This window comes from Notolepis coatsorum (genome assembly GCF_963971535.1).
Source record: "Notolepis coatsorum genome assembly, chromosome: 19".
Classification (NCBI taxonomy): domain Eukaryota; kingdom Metazoa; phylum Chordata; class Actinopteri; order Aulopiformes; family Paralepididae; genus Notolepis; species Notolepis coatsorum.
This window is the reverse complement of record NC_140183.1, coordinates 8018150-8030998: the sequence shown is the minus strand read 5'-3', so window position 1 is coordinate 8030998 and position 12849 is coordinate 8018150.

The window sequence follows — 12849 nt, the reverse complement described above, 5'->3', positions numbered from 1 at the left end:
CCCATGTGTTCCCACGAGACACGCCCACGTTCTGCCACCGCGTTTGAAATGATGTCGGAACGCGAGCAGAAGAGAAACACATCGACACGCGTCGCTTCCCACGACATGCTTCCTCCTCATTCATGGTGGACGACATTCATCATCATGTGTTGTTGATATTAATACACACAGCGGAGATATTTAAAACCTTTCACACAGCCTCATTACCATGTAAGTTTCAAGTTTGTTTATTAATTATCGCAATAAAATACACGTACTTTAGGTGAAATGCTTGGTTCTGTATGAGCCCCTGGGAGTGTGCTTCATTTCTTCATACAGTAAAAAAGTAAATAAAGTAAGTAAAAGTAAGTACAAAAAAAAAATAAGTAAAGAGGAATATACAATATACAGTACAATATACAATTTAATCTAAAGTACAACCTAGGTACAGTCTAAGTGGTGTAAGTAAATAATTGTATTCACACTAATGTTTAATTAACCATTTTATTTTTATTTTGGATATAATTTACGTGTTTTGTAAAGCCTATTATGTACCCAAGTAACGTTAGGTCTATCACTATTCCTTGATTAATAAAAACACCTGAATTCACTCTATATGTGGGTAATCTGTGACAGGAGGTGAGGAGCTGGTGCCTGGGGTCAGATAACACTGGGTGAAAGGTCACGCTGTGCAGCAGCTGATCACGCAGGGTTCACATGATCATGAGCATATTCTGGACGAGTTAGAACATTGTGGTCGTAATAAATATGTTTTGAAACATTTATTAAACAAACCACCTGACGTGCAGATGGACCTAAAACAGTAATCTTAACGAATCATTCACATTCACCAACAAAAGGCAAGGCCAGTACAATGGAAATATATGTAATTAAATGTTAACAGGATTATCATGAGTGATGCAAGAGTGAATGATACCTTTAAATCCAACATAACATTTCCTGTAGGAATGTATTTTGGTCCTGAGACACTAGGCCTGGGTCTCTCTCTTTCTCTCTCTCTCTCTCTCTCTCTCTCTCTCTACCTCTCTACAGAGCAGCATGCTCTAATGTCTCTCTCCACAGAGCAGCATGCTCTGTCTCTCTCTATCTCTCTCTCTCAATTAAATAAAGCCAAACAAAACAAAACAATCAAACGGAGAAATCAGAAGAAATCAATACAGTACAGAAGGCATTTTGTGTGTGATTGACGGTCTTTATGTTGGTTGCATTCCGCTGGATGTCCTTTTCTTGTCACAGCAGCTCACAAATCTTGCTGCTGTGTTTGCACATTCTTGTATTCCTCCCAGTAGGTGTGGGAGTTTTGAGTTATTTTCCATGTTTTCAAAGTCTCTTTGGGTGTTTGCAATTTGTGGGAAGTTTATGTCTCTGATTACGTGATTCGTCTTGGTATAGTGGGCAGGTTGTTGAGAAGTGTAGCTCGGTTTCCACCTCTTCTTGTGCGCAGTGGGTGCACAGTCTGTCTTCTCTTATGGGAGCCAGTTCTGCCTATGGCGGCCTTTCTCGATTGATTGATTGATTGAAAACTTTATGAACAGATGCATAATGGGTACAATACAGTACGGCTCAATACTCACAATTGTTAAGGGGATGCAGCCCAGAGAAATACTTTCGTCTTGTTTACATCAGGGTCCCCCATTTTCGATGGCTAGGCTGTGCTCGCTGAGTCTGTACCTAGTCAAGGATCTTCTTATAGTTTTGGATCACTCAGGTATTCTGCCACTGTGTACTCTCTGTTTAGGACCAAATAGCATTACAATTTGCTCTGGTTTTGGGTTTTTTCTTTCCAATGTGTCAGATAGTTTTCTTTTTGTTTTCTTATAATTTGGTTTAGTCCAGTGTGGTTTCTGTCTGGTGGCTCTGCTTGTGTTTGTGAGCAGAGTCCCAGAACCATCTGGCTGAGTGGTCATCTCTCAAGGGTCTCTTTGTAGGTGAGGGCTTTGTTAGAAGTGTGTCTGGGTCACTTTCTTTTAGGTGATTATATAATTGATTTAGATTATTAGTGGGTATCTTCCTAGTTCTGTTCTGCATGCATTATTTGGTGTTTTCCGTTTCCGCGTGCAGAGTCTCAATTGGGTGTTTTGTGTAGTCTTGGTTTGCAAGTGGGCCCCCAACCTCGCAACCATACAGGGAAATGGGTTCTCTGACTGAGTCTAATATTTGTATCCAGATTTTAATTGGAATGTCTAGCTTGATGTTCCTTTTGATAGCATAAAAACCCCTTCTTGCTTTGTCTCTCAGGTCATTCACAGCTTGGTTGAAGTTCCCTGTAGTGCTGATGTTTAGGCCGAGATAGGTGTCGTTTTTTGTGTGTTCTAGGACAATTGTGTCTAGAAGGAATTTGTGTTTGTGTTGTTGTAGGCTGGGTCTTTTTAGGAATATCATAACTTTAGTTCTGGTTAGAGTTACTGTCAGTGCCCTGCCCATGTCTGGGATAATTTGTGCAGAAGATAAAGGTGCTGCTGTCTCTCTCTCTCTCTCTCTCCACAGAGCAGCATGCTGTAATCTCTCTCTCTCTCTCTCTCTCTCTCTCTCTCTCTCTCTCGCTCTCTCTCTTTCTCTCTCTCTCCACAGAGCAGCATGCTCTAATGTCTCTCTCTCTCTCCACACAGAGCAGCACCAATGGCAGTAGAGGAGCTTCCCTCAGGCATCCAGGGAGATTTCCAGACCCTTGTGGGAGACATGGTGGGAGACATGGAGGCTGTGGAGGCCCTGATGTCCATGAGGAGTTTCAGGCCTCTGACCCCTGAGTTCTCTGAGGACGACTCCCTTCCTACAGAGAGACCTAACCCTAACCCTACCAGCTCAGCAGAGAGACAGGCGTCGCCCACGGTATTTATAAAAACAATTATTTATCCAGGAATGTCCCATAGGGAGGTGTAGTGGTTACGTCATTTTCCCAATGATAAATCCCTATACGGGTGGAACAACCAGTGATGTCAGACTACACCTCCCTATTGAGATACAAGATCTCTTCTTCCAGGGAGTCCTGACTGGTAACTGATTCAGATCAGTATTATATACGGTGGGTTCAGTGGTATAGGATGGTGGGTTCAGTGATATAGGATGGTGGGTTCAGTGATATAGGATGGTGGTTCACAGTGATATAGGATGGTGGGTTCAGTGATATAGGATGGTGGGTTCAGTGATATAGGATGGTGGTTCACAGTGATATAGGATGGAGGGTTCAGTGATAGAGGATGGTGGGTTCAGTGATATAGGATGGAGGGTTCAGTGATATAGGATGGTGGGTTCAGTGATATAGGATGGAGGGTTCAGTGATATAGGATGGTGGGTTCAGTGATATAGGATGGTGGGTTCAGTGATATAGGATGGTGGTTCACAGTGATATAGGATGGAGGGTTCAGTGATATAGGATGGTGGTTCACAGTGATATAGGATGGTGGTTCTCAGTGATATAGGATGGTGGTTCTCAGTGATATAGGATGGAGGGTTCAGTGATATAGGATGGTGGTTCTCAGTGATATAGGATGGTGGTTCTCAGTGATATAGGATGGAGGGTTCAGTGATATAGGATGGTGGTTCTCAGTGATATAGGATGGTGGTTCTCAGTGATATAGGATGGTGGGTTCAGTGATATAGGATGGTGGTTCTCAGTGATATAGGATGGAGGGTTCAGTGATATAGGATGGTGGGTTCAGTGATATAGGATGGTGGGTTCAGTGATATAGGATGGTGGTTCTCAGTGATATAGGATGGTGGTTCTCAGTGATATAGGATGGTGGTTCTCAGTGATATAGGATGGTGGTTCTCAGTGATATAGGATGGAGGGTTCAGTGATATAGGATGGTGGGGTCAGTGATATATGATGGTGGGGTCAGTGATATAGGATGGAGGGTTCAGTGATATAGGATGGTGGGTTCAGTGATATAGGATGGTGGTTCAGTGATATAGGATGGTGGTTCTCAGTGATATAGAATGGTGGGTTCAGTGATATAGGATGGTGGTTCTCAGTGATATAGGATGGTGGTTCACAGTGATATAGGATGGAGGTTCTCAGTGATATAGAATGGTGGGTTCAGTGATATAGGATGGTGGTTCTCAGTGATATAGGATGGTGGTTCTCAGTGATATAGGATGGTGGTTCTCAGTGATATAGGATGGTGGGTTCAGTGATATAGGATGGTGGGTTCAGTGATATAGGATGGAGGGTTCAGTGATATAGGATGGTGGTTCTCAGTGATATAGGATGGTGGGTTCACAGTGATATAGGATGGTGGGTTCAGTGATATAGGATGGTGGTTCTCAGTGATATAGGATGGTGGTTCACAGTGATATAGGATGGTGGGGTCAGTGATATAGGATGGTGGGGTCAGTGATATAGGATGGTGGGGTCAGTGATATAGGATGGTGGTTCTCAGTGATAAAGGATGGTGGGTTCAGTGATATAGGATGGAGGGTTCAGTGATATAGGATGGAGGGTTCAGTGATATAGGATGGTGGCCATTGTAACACTGATTCTGAAACCTTTGTTCTTTATTTGAAGGATCCTAATCATTTAAATCGTTGGGACAACATTCTGGATCCTCCGTGTCTGACGCCGCCATACAGCCCACCTGACTTTGAGGAGGTCTATCCAGCCCCCAGAGGAGCCCAACCTGCAGCCCCCAGAGGAGCCCAACCTGCAGCCCCCAGAGGAGCCCAGCCTGCAGCCCCCAGAGGAGCCCAGCCTGCAGCAGCGGAGCAGCGCTCTCTCCAGCCTACAGGCGCCCAGGCCACCAGTGTGATCCGTCACACCAGAGACAGCCAGCAGTGCCTCTGTAACATCTGCCCCAGACCCCCCCCAGCTCTCTGTAACATCTGGCAGGCTGCAGACCGGCTGACCGGCAGGTGCTCTGGGGATCCTCAGAGCCCTTTGCCAGTCCCTGTGTCTCCTAGAGTCTCTTCTGTGTCTTCTGTCTCTTCTGTGTCTTCTGTCTCTTCTGTGTCTCCTGTCTCTTCTGTGTCTCCTAGAGTCTCTTCTGTGTCTTCTGTCTCTTCTGTGTCTTCTGTCTTTTCTGTGTCTCCTGTCTCTTCTGTGTCTCCTAGAGTCTCGTCTGTGTCTCCTAGAGTCTCTTCTGTGTCTCCTAGAGTCTCCTCTGTGTCTCCTAGAGTCTCCCCTGTGTCCCCTGTGTCTCCTAGAGTCTCCTCTGTCCCTGTTTACTGTCAGATACTACGGCCTAGCGGCACGGCGCTCACCACTGCTGTTGTACACAAGCCTGTTCCATGTATTAGACGCCAGCAGCAGTCGATACAACCGCTAGCGGCAACAACAACAACAACAACAACAATGTGCCCTCAGCTGTTTCTCCTGGGGGGCAGAGTAGCAAAGGGCCCAGTGATGTTCCTGGTCCCTCAGCCCACATACTCTGTCCACCCCTCACCAGTGCCCCCTGGTGGCGCCAGGCTACCAGCCATAGCCCCCGCGCTGGGGTTCAACTCCCCGGCTCAGAGGAGCTGCCCCCCCCAGCCCGAGGCGCCCCGTGTCCGCAGCCACATCTGTCCCCACGAAGACTGCGGCAAGACCTACTTCAAGAGTTCCCACCTGAAGGCTCACGCGAGGACCCACACAGGTGAGAGAGAGAGAGAGAGAGAGAGAGAGAGAGAGAGAGAGAGAGAGAGAGAGAGAGAGAGAGAGAGAGAGAGAGAGAGAGAGAGAGAGAGAGAGAGAGAGAGAGAGAGAGAGAGAGAGAGAGAGAGAGAGAGAGAGAGAGAGAGAGAGAGAGAGAGAGAGAGAGAGAGAGAGAGAGAGAGAGAGAGAGAGAGAGAGAGAGAGAGAGAGAGAGAGAGAGAGAGAGAGAGAGAGAGAGAGAGAGAGAGAGAGAGAGAGAGAGAGAGAGAGAGAGAGAGAGAGAGAGAGAGAGAGAGAGCACTTACCGGATACAGTGTCTTCTTTAGCTTTACCTTTAAATTACTTTTGATAACCTTGTGCCATTTACTAGCAAATACAAGATGTGATAGGATTGGTTTGTTCTCCAATTATCTCCCCTCGTTGGCTTATTTGGACCGGCCTCTCATTCTTAGTGACTTTGTTTTGTCCGAGCAGGAGAGAAACCCTTCGGATGCAGGTGGCAGGGCTGTGCCAGGCACTTCGCCCGCTCGGACGAGCTGTCCCGCCACCGCCGGTCCCACACGGGGGAGAAGCGCTTCGCCTGTCCCATGTGCCTCAGCCGCTTCATGCGCAGCGACCACCTGGCCAAGCACGCCCGGCGCCACCTGGTGGCCAAGAAGAGCCCCTGGACAGTGGGGGGCGGTCCTGCGGGTGACATCAGAGCAGCGTACTCCACACAGCGCTCTCTGGTCTGAGCAGTGACATCAGAGCAGTGACATCAGAGCAGCGTACTCCACACAGCGCTCTGTGGTCTGAGCAGTGACATCAGAGCAGTGACATCAGAGCAGTGTACTCCACAGTGCTCTCTGGTCTGAGCAGTGACATCAGAGCAGTGACATCAGAGCAGCGTACTCCACAGCGCTCTCTGGTCTGAGCAGTGACATCAGAGCAGTGACATCAGAGCAGCGTACTCCACAGCGCTCTCTGGTCTGAGCTGTGACATCAGAGCAGTGACATCAGAGCAGTGACATCAGAGCAGTGACATCAGAGCAGTGACATCAGAGCTCACTCTGGTCTGAGGGATTCTCTTCAACGTCACTAAGAAAACTGTGGAACTGTCTTCAGCTCACAGACTGAGGCCTCACGGTATATGAACTCGCGTTTAATATTACACCATTCAAGAGAGACATATCATTTAATATTACACCATTCAAGAGAGACATATCATTTAATATTACACCATTCAAAAGAGACGTATCATTTAATATTACACCATTCAAAAAAGACATTTAATATTACACCATTCAAAAGAGAGAGACTTATCATTTATAATGATCTTATACTGTTCGTACAGGTCAGGACCTGATCTTACTGGTCATACAGGTCAGGACCTGATCTTACTGGTCATACAGGTCAGGACCTGATCTTACTGGTCATACAGGTCAGGACCTGATCTTACTGGTCATACAGGTCAGGACCTGATCTTACTGGTCATACAGGACAGGACCTGATCTTACTGGTCATACAGGTCAGGACCTGATCTTACTGGTCATACAGGTCAGGACCTGATCTTACTGGTCATACAGGTCAGGACCTGATCTTACTGGTCATACAGGTCAGGACCTGATCTTACTGGTCATACAGGTCAGGACCTGATCTTACTGGTCATACAGGTCAGGACCTGATCTTACTGTTCCCAAGACGATTGTGACTAATGTTTACATCTATGCCTTAATGTAGTGAATCAGTATAAACACAAAACTTGAGCCAAAGCATTTACTGTACAATGAAAATGAGTTATGTAGCATTATGGGATAGGATTGTGACATGGAACTGTTGCGAGACTATTACTACTACTGCTCTAGTTAACTTACTACTGGTGTAGACTATTACTACTACTGCTCTAGTTAACTTATGTATATTTCAGTGGATACTGTGAATAATGTATACTCAGTAGATAGTAAATTATAACACTACCTTATGCATACTGCACCTTATGTGACACTGTGAATAATGTGAATATCTTTTTTTCTCCAGCTAGTTAGACAGTAAATTATACTGACCAAATGGACCTAATTGTTTACACTGCCTGTGTTGTTTTTACTACCTGTACCACCCCCCCCCCCCCCTTCCCCCACGCTGCTATGATGCCTGAATTTCCCCAAGGGGATCAATAAAGGAATATCTTATCTTATCTTACTACTGGTGTAGACTATTACTACTACTGCTCTAGTTAACTTACTACTGGTGTAGACTATTACTACTACTGCTCTAGTTAACTTACTACTGGTGTAGACTATTACTACTACTGCTCTAGTTAACTTACTACTGGTGTAGACTATTACTACTACTGCTCTAGTTACTACTGGTGTAGACTATTACTACTACTGCTCTAGTTACTACTGGTGTAGACTATTACTACTACTGCTCTAGTTACTACTGGTGTAGACTATTACTACTACTGCTCTAGTTACTACTGGTGTAGACTATTACTACTACTGCTCTAGTTACTACTGGTGTAGACTATTACTACTACTGCTCTAGTTAACTTACTACTGGTGTAGACTATTACTACTACTGCTCTAGTTAACTTACTACTGGTGTAGACTATTACTACTACTGCTCTAGTTACTACTGGTGTAGACTATTACTACTACTGCTCTAGTTACTACTGGTGTAGACTATTACTACTACTGCTCTAGTTACTACTGGTGTAGACTATTACTACTACTGCTCTAGTTACTACTGGTGTAGACTATTACTACTACTACTCTAGTTACTACTGGTGTAGACTATTACTACTACTGCTCTAGTTACTACTGGTGTAGACTATTACTACTACTACTCTAGTTACTACTGGTGTAGACTATTACTACTACTGCTCTAGTTACTACTGGTGTAGACTATTACTACTACTGCTCTAGTTACTACTGGTGTAGACTATTACTACTACTGCTCTAGTTAACTTACTACTGGTGTAGACTATTACTACTACTGCTCTAGTTACTACTGGTGTAGACTATTACTACTACTGCTCTAGTTACTACTGGTGTAGACTATTACTACTACTGCTCTAGTTACTACTGGTGTAGACTATTACTACTACTGCTCTAGTTACTACTGGTGTAGACTATTACTCTTATATTCATAGATTCTTGTGTCTCACAAAGACCTAGGAGAGGTAGAGAAGACCTTAAGTAAGGAGCTTCAGAGTGTGGGAACATGGCTGGCCGACAATAAGCTGTCTCTCCACCTTGGAAAAACTGAGGCCAAACTTTTTGGATCCAAAGTAAAGCTGCAAAGGTCCCCAGGGCTGAAGATCCAGGCAGGAGAGTCGGTCATTGCCGGTAATGATTCGGTAGTGTATTTAGGATGCACCTTGGACGAATGTCTCACAGGGGAGGCTATGGCCTTGAAAGCCCTGGCTAGGATAAGCCAAAAGACCAAATTCCTAGCACGTAAGTCTGAGATGTTTGATAGTAAAACACTTAGGATGTTGTCAGGTGCCCTGATCCAGAGTCATTTTGACTACGCTGCCCCCTTCTGGTACAGTAGTGCACCCCAGAAAATTAAAAATTAATTTCAGACTGCCCAAAACAAAATGATTAGAGTAGTGATGAAGCGTCCTACCCGCACTGGATGTAGCCATATTTAAACAACTTAACTGGCTCCCAGTGGAAAAACGGGTTACTCAAATTAAGTTGGGCCTTACTCATAAAATAATGTCAAATAGGGTCCCCTCATATCTATCAAATTATTTCCTATGCAACCAGGGGCAGTTTAACTGACATCAAACTTTGCAATTTCAGGAGCTCAATGGGGGAAAATACCTTTCGGTACTCTGCAGCCTGTGAGTGGAACAAACTGCCAGTGTTCATAAAAATTATTGTCTCAGAAAGATTTTTTTTTAAATATATGAAGAAATGGCTTAGTCATGCAGGATGATGATATATGGGGGTGTGCTGTAGACTTTGTGTTTGTTTGTGTTATTGCATTTTTTGTATTGTATTTATGTCTTATTTGTGCATGGTGCATACTAGTCATCTTGTCCATTGTCCATTGTGAGGACCACAATGGAAATAAACCATAAGGTTTTATTGTGTTTTAATTAAGGCTGTCAAATATATCGCGTTAATATCGCGTTAACTCCCGATTCTATTAATGCCACTAATTTTTTTAACTCAAGATTAACTAAAAAAAAAAAAATGTACTAGACTTCACTCAGGTGTATTATTGATGCTCTCATTGATACTATGTTTGTTTCTGAAGTGTGTGTGTGTGTGTGTGTGTGTGTGTGTGTGTGTGTGTGTGTGTGTGTGTGTGTGAGATATAGAGAGAGAGGGGGGTGAGAGAGATGAGGAAGGGGCAAAAGAGAAAAAGAGCTGGGAGAGTGTGTGTGTGAGGGAGAGAGGGGTGTGTGTGATTAATCAGCCCTTGTGTGGGTGAATGTAACAAGTTCCTAACGTTTTCTTTCCCCTATTATTTCATGCACACTTTATTCATTGTTTTAAATTATTATTTTCTTTTAAGTTATTTTGTGCATCACTCTGTTTTGAATTTGATGCAAATTTGCAATGCATGAGGGTCATCCTTTTGTGTTAAATGGCTGCACAAAGCAAGCATTTGTTGACTCGCATGTTGATAAGAGTATTAAAACTTGGAACTTGAAAAAGATCTGTTTAAGGTAAAAAAAAAAAAAATGCGATTAATTTGCTATTAATCGCGAGTTAACTATGGACAATCATGCGATTAATCGAGTTAAATATTTTAATCGTTTGACAGCACTAGTTTTAATCCTTGATGATTTTAGATTATATGTGATGGCTGTACATGTTGTGTACCGGTATTGTTTGATTGTCAAATAAATTCAATCAATCAATCTACTACTACTACTATTTGCATATTCTGGATAAGTTAAAATATAAAATATTTGTGTATATCCATTATATTTTTTTTTACATTAGCTCATTACAGTTTTTGCATGCCTTTCAATAACCTTTTTGTGATATTTGACCAAATGATGTTTGTGTGTAATTGTGCCATGTAAGATTATTTTTGTAGAGTTAATTTTGCACTAAACCTTTTTCTAATGGGAGGAAATACAGGATGTTTACAAAACCTTGTCTTGTGTTGATTCTTCTTGTCTCATGGTACACCAACAGTGGTCTGCTTGTCTCATGGTACATCACCAGTGGTCTATGCTTGTCTCATGGTACATCACCAGTGGTCTGCTTGTCTCATGGTACATCACCAGTGGTCTGCTTGTCTCATGGTACACCAACAGTGGTCTGCTTGTCTCATGGTACACCAACAGTGGTCTGCTTGTCTCATGGTACACCAACAGTGGTCTGCTTGTCTCATGGTACACCAACAGTGGTCTGCTTGTCTCATGGTACACCAACAGTGGTCTGCTTGTCTCATGGTACACCAACAGTGGTCTGCTTGTCTCATGGTACACCAACAGTGGTCTGCTTGTCTCATGGTACATCACCAGTGGTCTTCTTGTCTCATGGTACACCAACAGTGGTCTGCTTGTCTCATGGTACACCAACAGTGGTCTATGCTTGTCTCATGGTACACCAACAGTGGTCTGCTTGTCTCATGGTACACCAACAGTGGTCTATGCTTGTCTCATGGTACACCAACAGTGGTCTGCTTGTCTCATGGTACATCACCAGTGGTCTGCTTGTCTCATGGTACATCACCAGTGGTCTGCTTGTCTCATGGTACACCAACAGTGGTCTGCTTGTCTCATGGTACACCAACAGTGGTCTGCTTGTCTCATGGTACACCAACAGTGGTCTGCTTGTCTCATGGTACACCAACAGTGGTCTGCTTGTCTCATGGTACACCAACAGTGGTCTGCTTGTCTCATGGTACACCAACAGTGGTCTGCTTGTCTCATGGTACACCAACAGTGGTCTGCTTGTCTCATGGTACACCAACCGTGGTCTGCTTGTCTCATGGTACACCAACAGTGGTCTGCTTGTCTCATGGTACACCAACCGTGGTCTGCTTGTCTCATGGTACACCAACAGTGGTCTGCTTGTCTCATGGTACACCAACAGTGGTCTGCTTGTCTCATGGTACACCAACAGTGGTCTGCTTGTCTCATGGTACACCAACAGTGGTCTGCTTGTCTCATGGTACACCAACCGTGGTCTATGCTTGCTTGTCTTTCTGCATTCAAGGTTTATGTAACATAGAGGAACACGCCAATGTAGTTTCTTCCCCCTCAAATGTATATACTTTTTTTTTTAGAAACTCTGTCTCTTAAACAGTACTGTATATTTGTATATCTTGTATGTCATAAATGTCTGGATGTACCAGTACTGTATCTACGTCGTGTGTCATATATGTCATGATGAATTGAAAATGGGGGACCCTGATGTAAACGAGACGAAAGTCTTTCTCTGGTCTGCATCCCGTTAACAATTGTGTGTATTGAGCCGTACTGTATTGTACCCATTCTGCAATCTGTTAATAAAGTTTTCAATCAATCAATGGGATGTTCTTACGGTCTTCTCCAGAGTGAGACAAGAAGATGGATACCGGTCTCTTTCTACTGAACGCACAGAGAACTGGTATCTACTTGTCTGACTCAGGATCAGACGGTAAGCCCATGGTGGCCTGTTCCTTTAATGGCAAATGTACAGCTCATGGCGAAGACTCCTCCAGTTTTGCTTTATGGATCAAATCCAGTCCATTTTGTGTGTTACAAACAAATAAGAAAGCAGCATCATAATAGTGCACATTCTGGCATGTATGGATATTGGATATCATTTCTCTATAAGTTAATGCGGGAAAGGCAACACTTGCACCAGTGCTGTGTCAGCTGCAACTCTGCAGTTGTCAGTCTCTCATAGCAGCAACACACTGCCAGAGCCAGATATACCTTCATAGGATTACTATATAGTATGGTGCGTTTTGCAATTTGAACAAATACTTTTTGTATGTTGCAGTTTAGCCTATTATTAACTTGGCTAGTGGTCTAAAGTGGATTACTGGTATATTGACCCATGTGAGAATTGACCTGCTGTCAAGCTCCACCCTCATTGACCCTCCAATCACAGCTGCTGCTCTCCTTCAACTGAAACCAAATCCTCTCTAGTCTCCATGATCACAGCTGAAGTCACCATGTTATATACAGGTCCATGATCACAGCTGAAGTCACCATGTTATATACAGGTCCATGATCACAGCTGAAGTCACCATGTTATATACAGGTCCATGATCACAGCTGAAGTCACCATGTTATATACAGGTCCATGATCACAGCTGAAGTCACCATGTTATATACA